The 15580-nt window shown below is 43.9% G+C and overlaps 1 long non-coding RNA gene across 3 annotated transcripts in view; it reads left to right on the forward strand.

Annotated features, from left to right (window-relative positions):
* The window catches only part of LOC138992140 (uncharacterized), a 49527-nt gene that overhangs the window by 28721 nt on the left and 5226 nt on the right, over nt 1-15580 (forward strand). For all 3 annotated transcript variants that reach the window (XR_011468046.1, XR_011468047.1, XR_011468045.1), the window contains exons 3-4: nt 1132-1267; nt 11534-11646. This is a non-coding gene — a long non-coding RNA (uncharacterized lncRNA). The remainder of the gene's footprint in view (nt 1-1131; nt 1268-11533; nt 11647-15580) is intronic.

Consider the following 15580-nt stretch of genomic DNA (forward strand, 5'->3'; position numbering starts at 1 on the left):
TCCCCTTGACAATGTGGGAGACATGGGTTTGGTCCTCGATCCAGGAAGATCCTGCATGCCACAGAGCAACTAAACCCATGCGCCACAACTATTGAGACTGTTCCCTAGAGTCCGTGCTCCGTAACAGAGAAACCACTGCAATAAGCTCAAGTACTGCAACTGGAGAGTAGCCGCCGCTTGCCGCAACTAGAGAAAAGCCCAGGTAACTTAACCAGATGTAAAATTCCAGGGTCAAAATTCCTTTCTTTCCACATTTCAGAAACATCTCTCTAGTGTCCTCTTGCATCCTACTGAGGATTCTGACATCAGTCTACCTCTGTCGCAGTAGAGATTATCTTCTTTCCTCTCTGGAGTGCTCCATGAACACAAAACCAGAGCTTTGTTCACGGCTTCATGTTTAATGCCTAAATCAGTGCCCGGCCCAGTCCTTCGAGTCAGCATCTGCTGGATGAATGAATTTATACTATTCTGCCTCCAGGATTAGTATTATTGGCAGTTGTGTGCTTACACTGGGGAGCAAGGGAGGCAGTTGTGATGTGATTTGACAAGAAAGCTGTATTTGGACTTTCCTGGTGGTCCAGTGGTTAAGACTCTGTGCTTAACCAATGCAGGGGGCCCCGGTTTTGATCCCTGGTCAGGGAACTAGATTCCCCATGCTGTACCTCAGGGCCCACACGCAGCAACAGCCATCCCTCGTGCCACAGCTAAGACCCAACACAGTCAAATAAATTTAAAGAGAAAGAAAAAGCCACTTAGAAGCCTCAACTAGTCTTCCGATGCTTATAATTACGAATTGAAAGTATGGCCTCCTGGTTCAATTTCAATGTTCAAGAAGTAGAGGACAAGAATTAATGGAAAAGAAATTTTCTCCCCCTTCTCCCTCCTGCACAGGAATTTATCATTCCAGCAACTCCTTCCCCTATGTTCCTTCTCTGTTACTCTCCATCTGTATCAGGAACATTGTCTCTGACCAAAGTGGACAGTGAGTAGGAGCTGGGGACATGGACAAAGGTGAGAAATTAGGCCGGCAGTTAGAGAATCTGAAGGAGGACTTCTGTAAAAATCCTTGTGTTCCCAATTTCTATTCCTAAAACTCTACCCTGGCATTAAGTGTCTCCTATTTCCTTCTAGCTGGAATGTACCTCCTTCTCAGCTGATTCAACATCTACTTGCCTGCAGCTCAGATGTTACCTCCACTGTGCCTGAGACAATGATTAGGAACTCATCTACACATTATATTTGAGTCCCTATCTGCTTGGTAATAAAGGTATGTTTCATTTCACCCAGGTAATAGCATGTAATATTTGTAAGAGACCTCGGGGAAGTCATGATCTGCTCCTCAACTAGGGCTGGCAGTTTCCCAGCCCTGCATAGTAGAATCAAACCCCAAACCAGTTAGATCCAAAAACCTGGAGGTTGGGTTTAGGCACAGCTTCCTAGCTGAGTTTATGTGCAGCCAGGAATGAGTGTCACTGCTCCAGCATCCTGACTAGTGGATGCCCAGGAGGCACCATAGTGCAGCAGAATATAACACAAAACGTAATGACTTTGGGTTTTCGGGTTCAAACCACACCAAGCTCAGAGACTTTCTGGGTGTGTGATCAGAGACAAATTAATATCTCTGTGTTTCAGTTTCCATATATACAAAGTGGGAATTTGAAAATACACCATCAGATCTAACTTCAGAATAAACTTGGGCATCCAGACTTCCATTAATTACATTTTTAATGCATAGGAAATTGCTTACTGCTGCTGCTGCTAAGTCACTTCTGTCGTGTCCGACTCTGTGCAACACCATAGACAGCAGCCCACTAGGCTCCTCCGTCCCTGGGATTCTCTAGGCAAGAGTACTGGGGTGGGTTGCCATTTCCTTCTCCAACGCATGAAAGTGAAAAGTGAAAGTGAAGTTGCTCAGTTGCCTCTGACTCGTCGCGACCCCATGGACTGTAGCCTACCAGGCTCCTCTGTCCATGGGATTTTCCAGGCAAGAGTACTGGAGTGGGTTGCCATTGCCTTCTCCAATTGCTTACACAATCGCTTATAGAATTTACAATCTGGGACATTCCTGGTGGTCCAGTGGTTAAGAATCCGCCTGCTAAAGCAGGGGACACGGGTTCAATCCGTGGTCCAGGAAGATACCACATGCCTCAGGGCAACTAAGCCCTTGAACCAAAACTGCTGAGCCTGCGCTCTAGAGCTGGTGACCTGCAGCAAGCGAGGCAGGCACAATGAGAAGCCCATCCCCTGAAATAAGAGCACGCAGCAACAAAGACTCAGTCCAGCCAAAAATAAACAAATCTTTAAAAATAACTCACAATCTTTTTACCTACCTATACATATATTGCTTCTGTGATCAAGAGGAAAGTAATTTGAAAGCCAAAATTTTAAAAAATAAATACAATAAAACGGAGATCATAAAAAAAATGCTGTCTTCTTAAGGTGTGGGTTCCGGGACAGAACCAGTGCAAAACACTCAGCGGGATGCTGATACATCGATAGCACTCAGTGTGATAGCCAGCCTTCAAGATGACCCCAAGGATTCCGGCCACATTGTACTCATGGCTCTGGGTAGTCTCTTCCCACAGTGGACATCATAGAAATAACAGACTGCGACTTCTGACGCTAGATCCGGAAAAACATTGCCCCTTCTGTTTCTCAGATCACTTGCTGTGGTGAAAGATAGTTGGGAGAGGCCCACAGTGGGGGATCCCAGGCCTCCTGCTAGCAGCCAGGTGAGGAGCCATCTCAAAGCAATCTGCCAGCCCCAATTAAGCCTTCAGACGACAGCAGCCCCGGCTAGGATCCTGACCACAGCCTCGGGAGAGATCCCATGCCAGAATTACTCTCCTGTGCCTCTTCTCAATTCCTGACTCATATAAACAGGGTAAATTAATAAATATTTATTGTTTTAGGCTGCTACATTTTGGAGTAACTTGTTTTGCAGCAATAGATGAGCGAAACACCCAGCAAATCTATTGTCATTATTATTATAAAACACTTCCTAATTTTGAGTTGAAATCCATCTTCTCATAGTCTCCCCCCTCTCTTCCAGTTCCGTTTTTTTTCAAGCCACAGAGAGAGAATACCATCTTTCTTCCGCATGGTCAAAATGCTCAGAGACTGTTTTCAGGCCTACCACTTAATTAATCAGACCTTAGCTGAAGAACAGCCCCCTTGCCAGGCTCTAGGGTTGCAAAGAGGAGTAGGGTGGGGACATTCCTCCTTGTGCATGAAGAGAATTGACTCCCAGATGCAGGGGAGGAGGTCCCAGTGGAGGCATGGCTGGTTCTACTTCGAGAAATGAGGGAAGGCTTCTCAGAAGAAGCATCAGGAGCTGATGCCTAAAGGATAAATAGGAGTTCACCAGGGAGAAGAAGGGGAGAGCTGGGACTTTGCTGGCAGTGCAGTGGTTTAAACTCCATGCTTCCAAGGCAGGGGGTGCAGGTTTGATCCCTGATCAGGGAGCTAAGATCCCACATGTCTCAGGGTGTAGCCAAAAAAAGAAAAAAGGGAAAAGGCCTTCCAAGCAGAAGTTACAGGGAACAGTCCCCCACTACCCCCACCCTTTCATGCCTCCACCTAAACCCCTTCTCCTCCGTGACACTCATCTCCTCCTCTTGTCCTTTGGGTGCAGTTCCTGCACCCTGCACCGCCCCTCCCCCCACAACCAGCGATCTTAGCAATTCCATTCAGGACACACCCTTTCCTCTCACACGATGGGACATCCAGACAGAGCCAAGTCTCCTCCAGGGTGGTCTGACCAGCATGGAGTGAATTCAGCCATTCCCTTTCTTTTTCTGGAAGTTCCACTGGGTCCGGACCTGCCTGAGGTTTTCCTGGCTCCCACATCCTCCAGCTGACTCACGACAGGCCTGCGGGCGTCTGGACGACTTTTCACACGTGCTCCTGTGCAAGCGCGTCTCACCCAACGTTGTCCTTCCGCTGCTGTTTTGTTTTCACAACTTTTCCTGGGTATTTTGGAGTTCGATCATTTGATCTACACAAACTGCTAATCTCAGCTCCTCCTGGTTGGCAGGGGTCACGGGGAAGCAAACTGGACCACAAAAGCTCACTTCAGAACACACCCTGGAAACAGAAACCCTCTGTCATTCTAAGGCCGTTGTGGTTAGGGGTGATTCAGGCTGACTGCCGCTCCAGCCAGCCTTCAAAGATCTCACCGGATAAGAGGCTGTCTCGGATTGGAGAATGCCTTCGATGAGGGAAAAGTCCAAGAGGCGGGGTGTGGGCTGTGATGCTTTGCAGACGGAAGGAAATTGGAAGGGGATGTTTGTCTGGTTCCCCACTTTTCCCACCTTCTCCAGTCAGGGAGAATCGGGCCATTGTCTAGGTAGAATGTTTGGCTTGTTTATATCTTCTTAGGCCCAGTTTGGTACAAGGTTTTCACTCAGTTTTTCTTCTACCCAAAAAACGACCACAGGAAGGGGCTGACCTTCCTTTGACAAGAGTCCAATCCACGTTCTCCTCCGTTTCTCTACCTTTTCTATCACTGGCTTCTAACAGAAAATAAGAAGAGCAAGCTACCCCTTTGCTCCCATCAAGGCAGCATTTAGTCATTCATTCAACTAGTGTTTACTGAGTACCTACTATGTGCCAGGCATTGTTCTCAGTTCAGTTCAGTTCAGTCGCTCAGTCGTGTCTGACTCTTTACGACCCCATGAATCCCAGCCAGGCCTCCCTGTCCATCACCAACTCCCGGAGTCCACTCAAACTCTTGTCCATTGAGTCGGTGATGCCATCCAGCCATCTCATCCTCTGTCGTCCCCTTCTCCTCCTGCCCCCAATCCCTCCCAGCATCAGGGTCTTTTCCAATGAGTCAGCTCTTCACATGAGGTGTCCAAAGTACTGGAGTTTCAGGCTCAGCATCAGTCCTTCCAATGAACACCCAGGACTGATCTTTAGGATAGACTGGTTGGATCTCCTTGCAGTCCAAGGGACTCACAAGAGTCTTCTCCAGCAACACAGTTCAAAGGCATCAGTTCTTCGGCACTCAGCTTTCTTCACAGTCCAACTCTCACATCCATACGTGACCACTGGAAAAACCATAGCCTTGACTAGACGGACCTTTGTTGGCAAAGTAATGTCTCTGCTTTTGAATATGTTATCTAGGTTGGTCATAACTTTCCTTCCAAGGAGTAAGCGTCTTTTAATTTCATGGCTGCAGTCACCATCTGCAGTGATTTTGGAGCCCCCCAAAATAAAATCTGACACTGTTTCCACTGTTTCCCCATCCATTTCCCATGAAGTGATGGGACCAGATGCCATGATCTTCGTTTTCTGAAGGTTGAGCTTTAAGCCAACTTTTTCACTCTCTTTCACTTTCATCAAGAGGCTTTTTAGTTCCTCTTCACTTTCTGCCATAAGGGTGGTGTCATCTGCATATCTGAGGTTATTGATATTTCTCCCGGCAATCTTGATTCCAGCTTGTGCTTCTTCCAGCCCAGCATTTCTCATGATGTACTCTGCATAGAAGTTAAATAAGCAGGGTGACAATATACAGCCTTGACGTACTCCTTTTCCTATTTGGAACCAGTCTGTTGTTCCATGTCCAGTTCTAACTGTTGCTTCCTGACCTGCATATAGGTTTCTCAAGAGGCAGGTCAGGTGTCTGGTATTCCCATCTCTTTCAGAATTTTCCACAGTTTCTTGTGATCCACACAGTCAAAGGCTTTGGCATAGTCAATAAAGCAGAAATAGATGTTTTTCTGGAACTCTCTTGCTTTTTCCGTGATCCAGCGGATGTTGGCAATTTGATCTCTGGTTCCTCTGCCTTTTCTAAAACCAGCTTGAACATCTGGAAGTTCATGGTTCACGTACTGCTGAAGCCTGGCTTGGAGAATTTTGAGCATTACGTTACTAGCATGTGAGATGAGTGCAGTTGTGTGGTAGTTTGAGCATTCTTTGGCATTGCCTTTCTTTGGGATTGGAATGAAAACTGACCTTTTCCAGTCCTGTGGCCTCTGCTGAGTTTTCCAAATTTGCTGGCATATCAAGTGCTGGCTATTCTATTGTGAGAGACACAATCTCTGGTGTCAAAAGGTCACAGTTCTGGGAGGGGGAACAGAGACACTCACTTGCCCTTATACTAATCCAACCCTTACTCCTTTCAGTCCCACCCCACCCGTCTTAACTGCTGCCTGACCTTGCTCCAGACCCATAAGGAATTGGGGTAACTGCATAACAAAGTTTTAACTTAGCTTGAAATATGGAATTTCAAATGAAAAAATTCCATATTAATAAATATCATTCTGCCCACTTCTCTCTCTTTTTTTTTTAAATAAGTGTTTCTGTTTTATCTAAAAATATTTCATTTATTTATTTTTGGCTGCACTGGATCTTCACACCCTGGTGCTCGAGGGCTCTCTTGTAGCAGAGCACAGGCTCTAGGGCATGTGGGCTTCAGCAGTTGAGGCTCTTGTGCTCTAGAGCATGGGCTCAGTAGTTATGGCACACGGGCTTAGTTGCCCCGAGGCATGCGAAATCTTCCAGGTCCAGGGATCCAACCCATGTCCCCGGCATTGGCAGGCAGATTCTGGACCACCAGGGAAGTCGTCTCCCACTTCTGTGTTGTCTTCTTTCTCCTGGTACTTCTCAGGAGTGCCCAGCATGAAACAGGCCACATCAGACCCAGGAAAGAAAGGAGAATGTGATCCGTTTCATTACATCAGGCAGAGGTTGTCACAAGCGGGCCTCTGACCAGCAGCATCCGTGTCCCCTGGGACCTTGTCACAACTCCTAGGTTCCTACCCCAGACCTGCCAAAGCTGAAACTCTGCACTGCCGCTGGGCAATCTGTTTTAGGAAGTCCTCTAGGTGATTCCACTACATTCAAGTTTAAAAAACTACTGACACAAAGACGCACAAAAATGCTCATGAATAGACTTCTTAAATGTGGTTCTCAGTAGACTGAATAGATATTAGATTGGGCACAGATACTGCTTTATTCCATGAGGGATATTCACTATAAACAGTTCTAGAGGGACATTCACGTGTACATGATTCTGAGGAGGAAGTTCCATGACAGTGTGCTCAGAAGCAGGCAAGAGTTTTAGAAAAGTGCCCATGTCACTTTAAGGAGCCAGTCTCAGGGCAGATGAACCCAAGGTGGTGTTGCCAAGTCTGTGGTGTCTTCTGACCTTGAGTGTCTTTTTAAGCTCGGTCATATATTTCAGAGAGTCAGGACAGCTGTCATGGAGGTGTCTTATTATAGCCATTTTCAAGTTTTTCTGTCACCTCAAGTGATTTTATTTAAAAAAGAAACAAAGAGAGTCAGTCCAATTCGGATATTGTGAGCAGGCTTTGGGGAGGGGCTGATGAACTTTTTCATCCCCTAGGGCTGCTGTCGGCCCCTCCTTCTACTTCCCGATCCACACTGGGAAGCCTCTTGCTCCTCAACCCCAGACCACTGCAGCCTCCATCTGGACTCAGAGCAGGGAGCTACCACTGTTGCAGACACACCTGGCCCAGGTGCACGGACATAGCCCCTTTGGGCTTCCCTGGGGTTTAAAAGGAAGGTAAACACAGATATGACAGGTGGGCAGCAGGAAGGCCAGGTACTGAGATTTCTTAGAGGCAGGAAGTGTCCATGCTGTGAGATATTACGGTGATAGTTTACCTAACAACAATCAAAAGGCAATTCTTACCACTGGATCTGGAGAGCCCCCTGCCCCCTACCCATTTGGAGGATTGGTCTGAGGCATTCTGGTTGGATTTTCCTGCTAAAAGATGAGTATCCAATATTCTGCTCCTTAGGCTCCATCCCTACCTCAAATTTTGTCTAGTTCTCCAGCTTCTTGTAAATTCTTGGTAGCCTTATAATCGCTTTTCTCTTTACAATAACCAGAGTTGTTTTCTGCTCCTGGCAACCCAGATTTAACTGTACATACCTGTTTTTTTTTAAATCATTTATTTTAATTATTATTATTTTTTAATATTTTTATCTTTTGGCTATGCTGGATCTTAGTTGGGCCATGCAGGATTGTCAATCTTTGTTGCAACATGCGGGATCTAGTTCCCTGACCAGGGATTGAACCTGAGCCCCTATATTGGGAGTGCAGAGTCTTAGCCGCTAGACCACCAGGGAAGTCCCTTACACACAAGTCCATTTCAAACTGTTGCAGGGATACCAAAACAACCACAGGCTGGAATGTGCTGAACTCGGTGAAGGAAAAGGCAGACTCTAGTGACATAGGCCTGAGTTCTAATCTTGGCTCTGCTGCTTACTAGTCAGGTCATCTTCCATATGTTCCTTATCTTGTGTGGGCATCATTTCTTCATCTAGAGAATGAGGCTGTTGCTCACAAGGTTGTTATGAGGGTTAAACAACAGCGGTAAAGTGCCTCCTATGGAAAAGTACATGATAAATGTTGGCCATCATGATAATCTTTTTTTTTTTTGGTGTGGAGTAGGGGTGAGGAAGATGATGATTCTTAACTTCAAGAAATCTGTAGTCTTGAGTTTGGCTCTTGGTCACCAGTTCTTCCCAAATTTCCATGGTGCAGATATAGGGACAGATACTATCACAACAAAAAGTAATTATCTGCAGAGGTCCAGAAAATGAATATAAGTACAGTTGTCAGTCATTTAGCTATTAACAGTAAGATTCACAGATAGTTATTCAGGTCTTTATTGAGCTCCTATTATGTGCTATGGCCTTCAGTAAGCATAGCTTCGATGGTATCTAATCAAAGTGCGTATATTTGGAAAAGAAAGATGCACTCTTTAAGACAGCCAGGTTAATTCTCCAGCCTAGAAGAAACAAATTCCTCTCAAAACCATCCTCTTTCAAATACATTTCTGAATATTAACTAGTTTATTTTCCCAGGGACTTTAAGGCCAGGAAGTAGATATCCTGTAAGTGTGGTTATTGTGAATCATTTCCCAGATTTCTGGGCTTCCATGAAAAATGAAAAAAGAGTTTCTAAACTGGCAAAGATGACAGCTCAATCCTCCACAGACATTTGACCCCCCTATGAAGCAGACAGCCTGTGAGACCTACCCTGGGCAGAGACATGCACAACCCAAATAATTTTTGAGCATGTCCAATATGCCAGCCACTGGGCAAGGCACACAGGGAATGCAACAGTGAATCAAAGAGGATGGCCCCCATTCTCTTGGTGCTCACTCTGTGGTGGGGAAGGGAGATATTCACCAAAGAATTAAATCAATATTCATGCAATGGCAAATTGTGATAAGTACTCTGTAGGAAAAATGTAGGGACCTACAAGGTCATGTGATAAGGGGCAGTGAGCAAGCCTAGATGGTTGAGGGAGGTTTTCATGGGTAAAATTCCTCTTGAGCTATGATCTTAGGGATTAGTAGTGGCCAAAGGGAAGAAGGGAGGAAGGAGTAGGTTAGGCAGAAAGAAGAACACAGATGAAGGTCCTACAATGGGAGGCAGCAAGGCCTGGCTATCTACCTCCTGAGGAATTGTGGAAAACACATGAGAAAATACATGTAATCATCAATAATTATGAGCTGATTGAACAACTAATAATGTCAATAAAAACTAATGGTTGTTAAGCCCTTTTTATGTTGTAGAAACTTTTTAAATGTATTAATAAGGTTAATTAGCACTAGCTACTATAGACTTCCCTGGTGATCCAGCAGCAAAGCCTCTGTGCTCCCAATGCAGCAGGCAATTCCCTGGTCAGGGAACTAGATCCCACAGGTCCAAACTAAGAGTCTGAAGGCTGCAATGAAAATCAAAGATCCCGTGTGCTACAGTTAAGACCAAGTGCAGCCAAATAAATAAATAACAAATATTGAAAAAAAAAACCACCCACCAGCTGCCGTAGCACAGAACTCCAAAACTCTGTGGTTTAGTACAACAAAGATTTATTTCCCCCTCACCTCACAGTGAGTTGGGCAGCTCTCCTGGGCAATCTCCTCCAAGTAGTGACTCAAGGATCCAGGCCCCTTCTATCTTGGAGCCCCATAGTTCCCCAGGGCCTCCTGGAAATTCTTCCTTAGACCTTTTCTATCCAATGACCCAACTGGTGAAGAAAAAGAATGTGGAAGATTGTGTAAGATGTTTGGGGGCCAAGTATATAAGTCACATACAACACATCGACCCTCATCCAACTCACTAGAACCCTGTCATCTGGCCCTAATCTGGACTGCCATGGAGGCCAGGAAATGCCGTGTGACTGCTCTCTTGATCATACCCAATATTTGCCAATAAATCAAAGGGGATTAAGAAAAGGTTGAGGGAAGTCCTTTGGACAGCAAGGAGATCAAACCAGTCAATCCTAAAGGTAATCAACCCTGAATATTCATTGGAAGCACTGATGCTGAAGCTGAAGCTCCAACACTTTGGCCACCTGATGCAAAGAGTTAACTCACTAGAAAAGACCCTGCAGCTGGGAAAGATTGAGGACAGGAGGAGAAGGGTGCAACAGAGAATGAGCTGTTTGCATGACATCACCAACTCAATGGACATGAGTTTGAGCAAACTCCAGGAAATAGTGAAGAACAGGGAAACGTGGCATGCTGCAGTTCATGGGGTCACAAAGAGTCAGACAGGACTTGGCAGCTGAACAGCAACGAGTGGTTAGGATTCAGTGCCTTCACTGCTGGGGTCTGGATTCAATCCCTGGTTGGGGAACTAAGATCCTGCAAGCTGTGTGGAATAGCCAAAAACAAACAAACAAAAAAAACAAAAAACAAAAAAGAAGAAGGTTGAGAAGCTGCATAAAGATAGGGAGTAATTTATGAGGAGCTGAATTTATGTGGAAAAAAATAAAGCAACAGGCATGATTCCTTCCTCTTTTTCTTCTTCTAACCTGACCACATTTCACATGTTCTAAACCTGACGGGAAATTTCCTATCCACTGTAGACTTTGGCCTCTGGAGGTACAAGACTAGGGAAAGAGAAGACCAGGAATGAAGAACTGGAGGGAAGAAAGAGAGGAGGCTCTTAAATAACAGACAGTTGCTTAGAATATAGCGGAGGAGAAGAAATCGTCAAAAGCCAAATGGAGTGCTTGCAGGTAGCACCCAGACTACATTTAGTGTTAGAAAGAGTTCATGGGCTGTTGGAGAGCCTAGAATGACCAAGTATCAAAGAAGAGAGAAAGCGTTTGGTGATTTGAGGAGTGTGACATTACTCTAGACAGGACTTCAACATCTGAGGTGGTGAGAGTGGATGATGGATAACAAGAGTAAGGTTTGTGGAGGGCGTCTATTCACAGATAGTGAACTGCATTTTGCCTGCTTTCATTTTATTTTACCTGTTTTAAATCATGACAAGAGTCCTGTTTGAACAAGCTCCCTGGTCAGTCCCATTTGCCAAAGGTCAAATGACTGGCAAGTGGCCAAATCATTTGACTTGAATCAATGATTCAATAACTTGAATCATTCTTCTGGCTCTAAGAGTCCAGGCTAGAATGGATGTTCCTGGGCTGCATGGAGGTTTGATTACATGCTGGTATTGACGCAGTGGAAACACACACAGCATAGTCCATTACTTCTAACAGCCTGGGCATTAAACACTTTCTCCTTTGCCTTTGCTCCAGGCTCCCACTTAGAGAATCTTTGCATCCTTAAGGACAATCTACTTGTTTCCACTTGGACAACTTGGACAGGAAGAACAAAACTCCTGGAAAGCTCTTTCTTACTCACAGCCAAGGTGAGCCAAGTGAAAAGTAGGTTCCATTTTCCCCAGAGTGACAGTTCTTTTAATTCCAGCAATAAACTGGCTTCCAGGAAGAAAGGACTGTTTAAAGGTCTGTGTCAATTACATAGTGATTATGAAATTCATGATATGACTAATCCAGTGGCTGAGCCTGTGATTATCTGACATAATCCGAGAGTATAAGTGTAACACTCTCTTTGATTCCTATTAAAGAGAAGTCAATTTGTGTCTGTGCTGCATTCCATATGACTTCTCCCCTTTCCTAGATCTCATCTCTCTATGAAAGACAGTGAATGTTTATCAAATGAATTAAACTCAGTGTCCTGGAAGCTATAAGGGTTATTTTTCTTGGATGGTTCAAGCTCTGGGAATTTCAGTGTGTTGCTTTATGTAATCTGAAGTATAATAAAGGCCTTTGACCTTGAAGACTTTTTTTAATGATGTGCATATCTTTGCTAGTGATTAAACTACAAGCTATTATGACATCATAACTTCCTGGAGAACTCCTTCTTTATTCATTTTTGGACATTTTATAATTTTTTTTTCTCTTAAGAATACTTTGTAAATGGTAACTAAAACCCATTTGTAACAGGCACTTATATGTGCCAGCTTTTAAAATCAGGTGGTAAAAAATTATTGCCCAAACTCTGAGGTCATTGATTGTTGTTTTGTTTAGAGAGAAGTCTATGACATTGATTGTTTGAAGCGGAGTCTTTGATAATCTCTGAATGCTTGCCACCTCTCAGTCCCTTTCAGAGAAAAATGTTTGTGGTTCCTATGCACTGGGGTCTATGTTTTGGGTCCTGTGGTCATGCTTCCTTGGCCAAAGCTGATTGGACTAAGGATTGGCACGTGATTCAAAAGTTGTCCTTTGTAGGCTAGATAGCAGCCAATGAGATGTCCTGATACAAGAGCATGACAGAAAAGGAGGACCTTCTGCAGGATGGTGTCTGGTTAAATCTGACTGTGAGAGATGCTGAGATAATTAGTAAGAAATAGAGGAAGTAGAGACAGTCATGGTATCAGTGAAGTCTAGAGTCACAAGCAAAAGATCTGTTGCTGAGAGGCCAGCAAGATAATCAGGTACCTGTGTTGTATCTCAAATACCAGTTGATTTTCTTATTTCCTATTCTCTAATTTCTAATGTAACCTTATAGTAAGCCCCCACTGACTGAGAAAACATGATTAGAACTCTGGTTCTTGACCTCCACCCCATGTCCATATCCCAAATGCCCAGAACATGTGCATGTTACCATATAGGGCAAAAGGGATGTCAAAAATACTTTAAAGGGATGTTAAAGATTTTGAGATGAAAAACTGTCCTGGCTTATCCAACTGGGCTCAGTGTAATCCTAAAATCCCCATAAGAAGAAAGCAGGAGGGGTTTCAGAGTCAGTAGTAGGGGTTGTGGCCATGAAAACAAGAGGTTGAAGTGATGTGAGGAAGGGGCCAGGAGGCAAGGAATCCAGGCAACCTGAAAAAGCTGAAAAAAGCAAGGAAACGGATTCTCCCCTGAAATTTCCAGAAGGAACAAGTCCTGTGGACGCTTGGCTAAATCCCAGTAAAATTGATTTCAGACTTCTGATGTCTAAAACTGTAAGGATAATACATCTATGTGGTTTTAAGTCACTAAATTTGTGACAACTATTACAGCAGCAATAGGAAACAAATATACCATCTGACTGACTAAGCCAGACGTCCAGCATTTTTAGGAACTTTTTTGGAGAAAGACATAAGTAACTTAAGCACTTGACATTTCCGCCTATTAGTTCAGGATTGTGGGAAGTTCCCTGATCTGCACTGAGGTGGTCATTTCACTTTGCCAGGAGGATGTAAAGGGGGAAAATGGGAAATCAAGTATTAAATGATAAGAGAATTGTCAAGGATGGCCTCTGTCTCACTCAGAGAAGATGCTTGAAGAGCAGCGTTTGTAGGAGGAAAGAATTTTATCTTCTGATTTTAAAACAAGAACAAAAACAGATGAGAAACCTGGTAAAGCTGAAACCACACTTCACCCAGGACTCTACTCACTACAATGTCATTTTTCGTCAATTCAAAATCTGCCTGGAGATGGGTCTCAATGCCCTTGTTAGTGTCTTTCAAGGCATTCTTATCATTATAATAGAGCACATTCCTAGGTGCCATCCTAGAGGGTAGGATGTTAATGACCGTATACAACACACTGAGCCAAGCACATATACATACTAAGTGACTTTCTGGGACCCCTTTTCTGCTGCTGAAGAAAATTAAGCCTTAAAAAAAAACAACAACAAAACAAGTTTCCATTCATGTGGTATCTTTTAGGGTGAATGCATTTCGAAGGTTTTTATACATTCTGATCTTGATTCCTTTAGGAAACAGAATATACTTAGTAAAGAAAACTTTTTGACTGTGGTAATTAGGATTATTCTGATAATTATGTATTGATTGCTTGATAATCACTGTGTCCTTGATTGCAGGCAACAGAATTCACTCCAGCTAGTTTTAACAGAACAGGATTAGAGCAGGCTACTAGGTAGGCTACAGGGTTTTCATCAGTGCCAGGGAAACAGGCTGACATACCACACAGCCAGAACAGTCTCTGGAGAAATGCCCAACCATAAATGGGACTGTTCTCATGGAGACACCGTTGTGGCTGCTTACCACTTAATACCTATGAGACTAGGTTCTGGACACGGGAACTTTTTTTCTGTTTTAGCTGCATCGGGCTGCATGAAACCCTGCTGAACCAGGGATGGAACACCCTCTGCAGTGGAAGTGTGTGATGGGTAGAGTCCTGGGTGAAGTGTGGTTTCAGTTTTACCAGGTTTCTCATCTATTTCTGTTCTTATTTTAAAATCATAACATAACCACTGGACTGCCAGGGGAGTTCTGGACACTAGAACTTTTACCAAAGCTTCTCCACTGTCGTTCTTGCAAGAAAATGGATCCACCCACATGAAAATGTCACTTTATTTGAATCACTGTCACCTTTCTGGGTCACACATGCATCTACTCAGCAGAACCTGGGTCATATGTAAAACCTTAGTTACAAAAGAATTCAGGTGCTGGGGGTTTTAGAAAGGGTCGGAGTGGATGTTGTGGGAGCCAGTCCATTAAATCTGTCACAATGACCACACCTACTTCAGGTATTGATAATTTTTTTTTTTTTTTTAGGTATTGATAATTTGTGTGGCAGAATGGTAGTAATTATGAGGGTCACAACAAAAATAATAGCTAGCATTTTTTGGAATGCTTTCTTTGTGTCCAGCCCTGTTCTAAATATTTTATGTGCGTTATCTCATTTAATCCTCAAAGAAAATCTATGAAGTCGGTACTCTTTGTACCCTTGCCTTAGAAGTGAAGACCCTGAAGCACAGCAAGTTCATGAACTTACTCCAAGTTCAGTCAGTAGAGTCAGGATTCAAACTCAGGTTTGTCTAAAATGAAGGTCTGTGCTTTCAGCTAGTGTACTGATGATGCTTTATATATATATATTTTTTTTATATCAGTTTTTAAAGTTCATTTTTAAGGGCCAGCTTGACTAGCTAATCTGTGTTTCCCAAATTTCTAGAAGTCTTTTGCAAACACTGGGACTCTGATACTCGTGTAAATGGAAAAAATATTATGAAGTATTTTTTTAATAATTCATTTATTTACTTGGCTGTGCTGGGTCTTAGTTGCTGCCCACGAGATCTTCAGTCTTCACTGTGGCATGCAGGGTTTGTGGGATATAGCTTCCTAATCAGGGAGCCCTGCGTTGGGAGCACAGAATCTTAGCTCCTGGACCACCAGGGAGGTCCCAAATATTAGCTCTTCTGGATGTGAAATCTAAGCAAGGACTGGTCCTGACTGCTCCTGGTTTATGTTACCTTCGTGTCAGATCTAAGGTGACAAGCCAATGACAGGAGTTGCACTAAGTGGAAAAAGTAAACTAACAAATTGACCT

The sequence above is a fragment of the Bos mutus genome, chromosome 19 (genome assembly GCF_027580195.1).
Source record: "Bos mutus isolate GX-2022 chromosome 19, NWIPB_WYAK_1.1, whole genome shotgun sequence".
In the NCBI taxonomy this organism is placed as follows: domain Eukaryota; kingdom Metazoa; phylum Chordata; class Mammalia; order Artiodactyla; family Bovidae; genus Bos; species Bos mutus.